Source organism: Triticum dicoccoides, chromosome 1B, assembly GCF_002162155.2.
Source record: "Triticum dicoccoides isolate Atlit2015 ecotype Zavitan chromosome 1B, WEW_v2.0, whole genome shotgun sequence".
Taxonomy (NCBI): domain Eukaryota; kingdom Viridiplantae; phylum Streptophyta; class Magnoliopsida; order Poales; family Poaceae; genus Triticum; species Triticum dicoccoides.
Genome location: NC_041381.1, coordinates 363,988,492 through 363,996,936, shown reverse-complemented (window position 1 = coordinate 363,996,936; position 8,445 = coordinate 363,988,492). Strand labels below are relative to the sequence as shown.

The 8,445-nt window shown below is 42.0% G+C and overlaps 1 pseudogene; it reads left to right on the top strand.

The window, feature by feature from the left end:
* Nucleotides 1-1,182: 1,182 nt before the first annotated feature.
* On the top strand, nt 1,183-7,520 carry LOC119350386 (annotated as a pseudogene).
* The last annotated feature ends 925 nt before the right edge of the window (nt 7,521-8,445 follow it).

Here is an 8,445-nt window from a genome sequence, read left to right as displayed (position 1 = left end):
CAAGCCGCTCATCCCTCTTACTCCCCGCTTCCGTACCGCTCTCGCCGCGTCGTTCCAGGGGAGGCCGCGACCGTAGTCCGTGCTTCTAGGCGCGCCCGTAGCAGGGGGAGTCTGCGCCGTAGTGCTCCCGCCGCACTCATAGCAGGAGAAGCCGCGCCCGTAGCGGGGTAGGCCGTGGTCGTAGTGCTCTCGCCGCGCTCGTAGCAGGAGAGGCCGCGCGCCGTAGCGCTCCCGCCTTGACCGCATCGCTCTCGCCGCGCCTGTATCGAGGGAGGCTGCGCTCGCTAGATGCGCTCGCCGTGCCTGTAGGGGGGAGGCCGCGCCAACAGCAGATCCAGTGTTCATTTTGCATAAGTGAATCGAAACCCTAGGTACCGTTGCATTTCTAGTTGGTAGATATTTCACATGGTCATTGAATCCCTTCGATTTGTGCTTGTTTATTGCATTATTTTCATGCCCAGTTGCGCAACGATTTGTTTGCAGTTGGCAATTGCACAAATAGTAGTTGCACATGGAATGTTTTCATTTCCCAGTTGCACAATGAGTTGTTTGTAGTTGACAGTTGCACACATAGAAGTTGCACAATGAGTTGTGCATTTTTTACTTGACATTTTATCCAGATACCAATTGGCAATTCCAGATGCATCAGTTGCACACATCAGGTGCATCAGCTGTCATAGACACATTTTTTAGCAGTTATAGGTACAATAGTTGCACACATTTGGGTATCTCTATTCTATGGGTTTTATACTTGCCATTGGACCAGTTCCCAGCTGGCAGATCTAGGTTTAATAGTTGCACGTAGCTGGGATTTATGTTCTTGAATTTTTCACTTTGGCATTACCATATCTCAGTTGGCAGAACTAGGGTCCAGTTGGCAAAACCAGAGTCTAGTTTGCCACAGGATTTTTCAAATGTCCTAGTTGAGGGGTCCTGATTTTTTATGCATTGTTTAACAAGTTTTCTGTTAGGGCTTTAAGCTACATCTTTTTTTTGTGTGCAATTAGAATGATTTTTTTGGACATGTTTTTTTGCAGTGACAATGGTTGAAGAGGGAGATGCCGATGGAAGTGGGGAAGAGGTTGTTTTCTCTAAGCTCAAAGGGAGCATATATGATCGAATATATGTGTTGTTTTCTTTTTTTCCTTTTTTTTTCATTTTTGGTTTTTGTTCTTTCGAGCCATGCAGAGGATTGTATCAAAGGATACACGACGGAACAAGAAAAGGGCTGCTGGGCGCGTTCGTACTCGTGTGAACCCCGGTGGTGGTGAGGAAGTAAGGGTGCGTTTTTAGTGGAGACTTTAACATTTTATTTTTTATTTTCTGTAAATTTTGAATACGCAATGTACAATTTTGAGTATATGTAGAAGAAATACAATTTTTATTTTTTATTTTTTATTTTTTTCATGATTTTTTAACATGGGGCATTATTGGTTATTGTAGGTCGAGGATGCCACCACATCCCGTGCTGCAAAGCGAGCCAGAACAAAAGGAAAGGGCAAGTCCTCTGATGGGGTGGCCCAACCTATGCAGAAGCTGATGAGGTACCTTTTTTTGTACATTTTTCTTTTACAGTTGCACATTATGTTGGTACTAGTTGGCACCTCTGATGTTTAGTGTTGCACATGAATAGTATACACTTGGGCAGTTGTGCGCCATATGTGTGCATGACTGTTTTAAGATAGATTTTGGAATTTCCTTATCTACCTTGTCAAATTTGAAAGTTGGCACCCATTTAGCACATAGATGCATCCAAATATGTACACATTTTTGGACAAGTTTTTTATTTTCAGAGTGTGTACATGTCAGTTGCACAATAAGGGATAATAGTTGCACAACAATCAATCTATGGTTGCACAACAGTCAACTATGTGAATGTTTTTTCAATTTCTTATGTATGATCAGTTGCAGACACATGTACACTAGTTGCACAATTTGCCCACTTGTTCATTGCCCTTTTTTTGTCTCACATGGGTGAAGTTGGAGTTGAAGGGAACGAAGGAAACGTTCCTCAGCGACGTTCACAAGCTGGAAGGCTTAGGGCCTCACCAGGGAGGTTTGTGAAGGTGAACAATGATCTGGCACATGTCCAAAGGTCTTTCTTGTATGAGAAGATGTTAGGAGGTTTGGTAAACCTAGCAGACACACTGCCTTTCGACTTGACGAAGTTCCTAGTCTAGGCGTATGACCCAGGTAGTTCAGCTTTGGTATTCCCAGGCAGGGGAACTATTCCAGTAGATGTTGCTAGTGTGCACAGGAACTTCGGTTTACCCAACAGAGGGCCGCGGCTAAAATACATTGTTGAAAAGGAGGCCGTGAAGGCTTTCAATTAGATGTTCAACCACACCGGGCCACCCAAACACCCCACAGTTACAGATTTCAGCAAGACGTTGAAAGCTATGAGGGGTACAACTGATAACAAGTTCCTCACTGGCTGGCTTGCAATTGCTTTCAGCACCTTTTTAGCTCCTACCACTAGTATTTCTTTGAGCCCACATTGCTACAGTGCTGTGCTAGAACCTGATGTTCTGTTGAAGAGCAATGTGAGCTTATTTGTTGCTGACCACATAAACAAAGAATTCTGCAACATGGGTGAGGACAAGCAAACAGTCTGTTGCTGCCTGTATCATTTGATGGTGATCTCTAATTAAGTTTTGTATCTGTTAGACATACTTTTCTACATGTTTTTGTGCTTTATCACCAATGTTCTCTTGGGGATGGTGCGTGTACAGATTCTCTACATTGATGCACTTGAAGTTGATGTGCGAGTAAGCAACTGCGAGGTTCGAGCCAATGCCCACGACAAGATTCTAATCAACACGATAAGGAAAAAGGACTTTATTTTGTCTGGCATCTTTGGGAAACTTCAAGTGAGTTGGACATTCTGCTCAAAGTCTATAATTGCACATTTTTTCCACATATCTGTAAGTAGTTGCACAAGTACATATTGATAGTTGGCACACAAACTTAAGACAGTTGCACACATGCTTGTCTCATATTTCTTGCTGTAGTACCACTTTCATTTGGACTTCACATAGTAATTTTATTCAATTTTTATTTGCTTCTGAGGGCATGTGGTAGTTGCTCACATATCTGTAGGTAGTTTGCACAAGTCTATGTTGATAGTTGGCACACAGACTTATGACAGTTGCACACATGCTTTGTTTCATATTCTGTCTTACAGTACCACTTTACATTGGGACTTCACATAGTAATTTTAGTTACTTTTTTTTGCTTCTAGGGCATGTGGTAGTTTCTCAGATGTCGCTTTTTTCTTTTATAGATCCACACAATAACTTTGTTATTGTTGTTAAATGATCTTTCTTTTTCTAAACAGCTAAAGGAGCAGTATATAAGCAAAGAGGATTCAACACTCTTCGAAGGATTGCTTCGGGCAGAAGCGTTTGTGGCATCAAAGGTTCCAATGAGTTACAATCCCCACATGACTTATCCTTTTTGCTGACCCACCTTTTTTTGTACGTGAACAAAACTCATGGTTTTCTTATTCTATTATGTGTCAGTTGTACTAATCATGCTTTGTTGTTTTATTTTTTCCGCGCCCAATGCATGCATGAGTTGCACAGAGTTATTATGTCAGTTGCAACATAGCTTTTGTTTACCTGCACCAAAGTTACACTTTAGTTGCAGCAGTCACCTTTTTTCCTACTTGAATCAAACTTATGCTTTCACTTACACAGATTTCTGAGCCTTCTAGTTACAAATTATGTTTTTTTACTTCATGCAAACTTACCCCCTTTTCAGTTGCGCACTTTCATTATCTCAGTTGCACACTACTTATATATACTTGCACCAAACTTAGGTCTGCAGTTTGCAAACAGATATACTTTGATATACTTTCATTATCCCCATTTTTCCTTTTTAAATTTTATTTTTTTGTTTTTTCCAATGTTATGTAGAAGAAGTTCAAGTTAGCAAGTATGGTTCATGATCTATGTAAAGGAATATCAGAGAATCTTGGCAACTTCATCGAAGGTTTTGCCAAGCTTGATGAAGAGGAACGAGATTTATCTCCTCTGAAGGGCCCGTCAAGTGATCAAACAAAGGCTCAAAGCTCACACACTAGGCGACGGAAGCGTCAAACTGCTACCAAGCAAACAGAAGAGGTGGAGGGAAGTGAAGAAGATGAATATCTGGAGGAAAGTGAGTCAGAGGAAGAAGATGTTGACCTGGGAGTTGGCAATGATTCTGAAGAAAGTCATGAGTCCTAAGAAGAAGATGATGATCAAGAGGGAAGGAATGATGAAGAACGTGATGATGACAGTGACAATGATGATGGTGATGATGATAGTGACGATGATGCTGACAACAATGAAGACAAAGAAGAATATGGTAATGACGATGTGGAAGAGGAAGAGGGAGGAGATGGAACAGGCAAGGGGGAACGTGAGGATGTCGAGAAGGTTGATGGAGATGAGGAAGGAAAGGATGGGGACAATGATGATGATAGCGAGGAGACACATGACGATGACAGAGGGGCCTTTGATGGAGGCAGTGACAATGGAAAAAATGATGACGATGATGATGGCATGGGCGGCGGTGACAGCAGTTCAAAGAGGGCAAACACTTCTGGAGATGGAGGAAACAACAACAACAACTCAATTGATGATAGTGTAACTCTACAATTTTTCATTCGAAAGGACATTCGTCGCAAGGGTGAAGATCCGAAATCAGTTGGAACCAAAGCAGCTGTGCCAGATGAAGGTTTGCCACTTTTTGACTTATGTAGATCAGAGCCAGCATCCAACAACAGATTGGAATCCACTTGCTGGAAACTCATGCAATCATCGACATGAAAGAGAAGGATAATTTCTTTCAAAAAATAATAAATGATGGACTACAAAGCACTGGGGAAGAAATGGAAGAGGCAGGAAAGGGTTTGGACTGGATTGGCTCAAAAGCCATGCTTGACAAGATAATGAAGGAAGGTGCTGTATTTGAAGATGGTTCATCAGTAGGTGGTAGCAAGAGGATGGCAGCATCGCCACTGCGCCCACCCACTGTCCCAAAGTGCAAGAAGCTCATGACACTTAGCAAGAACTTGGTGTTAGGTCAACCAAAAGATAAGATTACTTGTAAATCAAAGGGAAAGGAGGTGCTAACTTCAGAGCCCAAGGAGGCAAGCATTGTTCTACAGGAGCCAACCGCTGCGCATGTAGATGCCAAGCGCAACTCTACACCATGCAAACTCCCTGGTAAAAAAAGCAACAAAATAGTGTCTTTTGCCAAGGACACAAAGTTTGCAGAAATGGGATCAAAGGGACCAAGCCATGTTGTTAATATTGCATCAAACAGTCAAAAGAAAGTTGTTAGTATGCCGTGTAGGAAGTCGGCAACCCCAACAGCTTCTGTGGCAGCTCCAGCTTCAAGTGAGCCAACTTTGTGTCCAAATAAGCCAACTACAACATCAACATGCACAGTACATCAGCAATTAAGGAAAGTGAAACCACCACCGTGCCAACAGCAAGAGGAAGTGAGGCATCTATAGTTGTACCTGTCCTACCCCCATCAGTCAACATAGAACCCCAAGTTGTCAGCGTGCCAATCCCAGAAACTGCATTACCAACCCAAGCAGTCACTGTGCCAACCCCATCAGTCAGTGTGCCAACTCCAACACCAACCTATTCAGTCAACATGGGAGCCCCAACTGTCAGTAATGTTGTGCAGGATCAGAAAAAACATTTGCCTACGTTTTGCGCTCTTGATCAACAGCACAACCTTACACAAGAGCAAGTTTACAACCTTATTTCCAAGTGTATTCCGCCAAGACCGCCGCCAAGCATAATTGCATGAACCAAGTCAGTGGGTGATGCACCCAAGGATGTCCAAGGAGAGAACAACAGTGTGCATCCCATTCGTAGAACATCATCAGCAAGATCATATCACGACGATGGGTTCTGCAATGCTCCATCATTTGACTTGGTTTTCGATATTGATGATGACTCCCCAGTAGCCACAGTTGACGAGCCTAACAAATCACAAGTGACACCACAGGAGGCAGGGTTATCCAAAAGTAGTGAGCAAGATGATTGGGATTCGGCAACTTTGAGAGAGGTTTGCTCTTCTGCAGATAAGGTGGTCACTTGGAAGGCTCCAATTCATATCATCCTTTCGGATTCTCTAGATGAGTTTCACACGCCAGATATGACAGGTGCTCTAGGGGGTGCAAGTGGGTCCTGCAGCACCACATCTGGCCCACCAGTGCAAAAACGCACAAGGAGGATAATCAAGTTAGCTGTTGTCCAGAGGTCTCCCTACATTGACTACAATAAAACAAAGACGTTCACTTGCAATGAACAAGTGAACAAGCTTTATGCGGCAGTCCTCTATTATGTAAGGAATTTACCTGGTGCAAACGTCACAGAAACAAGGTAAAACTAATACATTGTGGTAAAATCTATATTCCCTCTTCTCTTTTTAGTTACCCAATTAGTCTTTACAGTTGGAGTTTCATGTCTATTTGAAATTGCACAAAAATAGTAATACAGTTAAACATCTTTTTCCTTTTTGTCATAGACATATGTAATAGTAGCACAACAATAGTAATAAAGTTTTTTTATAGTTGGGACAGTCAGTTTTTGTAGGTGCAGTTTCATGCAACATCATTTGCACAACAGTAGTTATACGGTTGGCGCATCAGGCCTGCACACCTAAACAACAGTTACTTATTTGTTCATTCACTTTTCATGTGTTTACGGCAACCAGTTAATCCTGTTTTTTTGTTCTTTTCCTTTGTCCTCGTATTTTTTTCTGAACAACCCTGACATCATTAACTATGATGGGTTCTTTGTGAGCCTAAGGGAGTTGGCTGATTCAATGTGGCCTACCAAATGGCTATCAAACGGTGTTGTCGAAGCTGCACTTATCCAAATCAGGGAAACCTTACCTAAGGACTCGAAGAAGGTCATCATGCCACTCAGGGTTGCTGTAAGTTGAATGAGAACTGTTGTTCTTGTTTCACACAACATTCTGTCCCCTTTTTTTATAGTGTGTTTCCTAAGACTCATCTTTTCCAATGCAGACACGGTTGCAGCAAGGAATATACAATGCTGCCGAGATACATTCTAAATTTGAGAAGACTAATTGCCTAGACCGTGAAGATATGGTCAGTTTTTTTGCTGGCCACCAAAACTTTGTGTTTTTCAACTTCTCTTCTTGCATAGCTCTTGGGTTTCACGGGGCAGTTCTGCACAACTCATAGTTTTTTTGCCTTCTTTTTCCGTGTTGTTTAACATGTGCAGGTGATGCTCCCTGTGCTCGAGTTCGTTGATCCCAATGATCGAGAAGGAGGCAGACACTACTGGGTGTTTAACATCAACTTAAGGGATCAACGTTTCGAGGTGCTAGATTCTTGGAGGAAGCTCGACAACCCTGACTTAATGCACTATGCTTCAACTATAGCGGGGGCAGTGAGGTGTTTATGGAAGCAACATTACCCAAAGGACAATATCAGTCACTTTCAAGTCGTCGACATTGATGTACCCAAGCAACTCGGGAAGTAAGTCATGCATGCACACCATTTCCCTCTTTTATTTTTTTATAGTTGGCTTCTGATCAAGAGAAAATTCAAGTAGTTGCACAAACTACACCATCTAGTTGCACAAAGTCTTCATACAGTTGCACAATGGTTAATGGGGAGTTGCACATTTTTTGGCACCAACCACACCATCTAGTTGCACAAAGTCTCTATATAGTTGCACACTGGTCAATGGGGAGTTGCACATTTTTTTGAGCTAGTTGCACGATGCAAAGAGAATCTATAATGTATGTTTGTCCACCTTCCTCTTCTTGGATTTTGAAACAACAGCAGTTTAGGAAGGAAAGTTTGCATGGTCAAGAACATGGTTTTGCTAAAAAAGACTATTAATTGATTTTTTTTTGTTTTACTATGTTTTTCAGTTGCATGAGTATGGCCCCATCTCACGTCGAAATAACAATGTGTTTTTTCCTTCCTTTTTTGCATAGCAATGAATGTGGTGTGTTTATGTTGTTCAATACTAGCATTTGGAATGGGAGACAATTGCCAAACTACGAACCAAAAGAGTCCTAAGCATGAGAAGGATAATGACCCACAAGATGGTTGACTTTGCTCTCAACAAAGCCCCATGGAGGGAAATTCTACGGTACAAAGAGTAAGTTTTGTTTTTGCTCCCTTTTTATCCGCTACCATCGGTCTACATAATAGTTGCACAATGGTACTCAATCAGTTGCACACCCAATACAAGTTCAGTTGCACAATTTTACGTGGGCCTTTTTTTGCCCAGGTTCCACATTCTGTTTCTTGAGTATTTTTTGTGGCTGTTTTTTAACCGTAAGAATGATACAATTTTAGTCCTTTTTTCTTTTCCTGTTTATATGGCATAGTACTTGGAGATGTTATAGTTACACATACAGGGCAGACACTTGCACATTGGTTCTAATTAACTT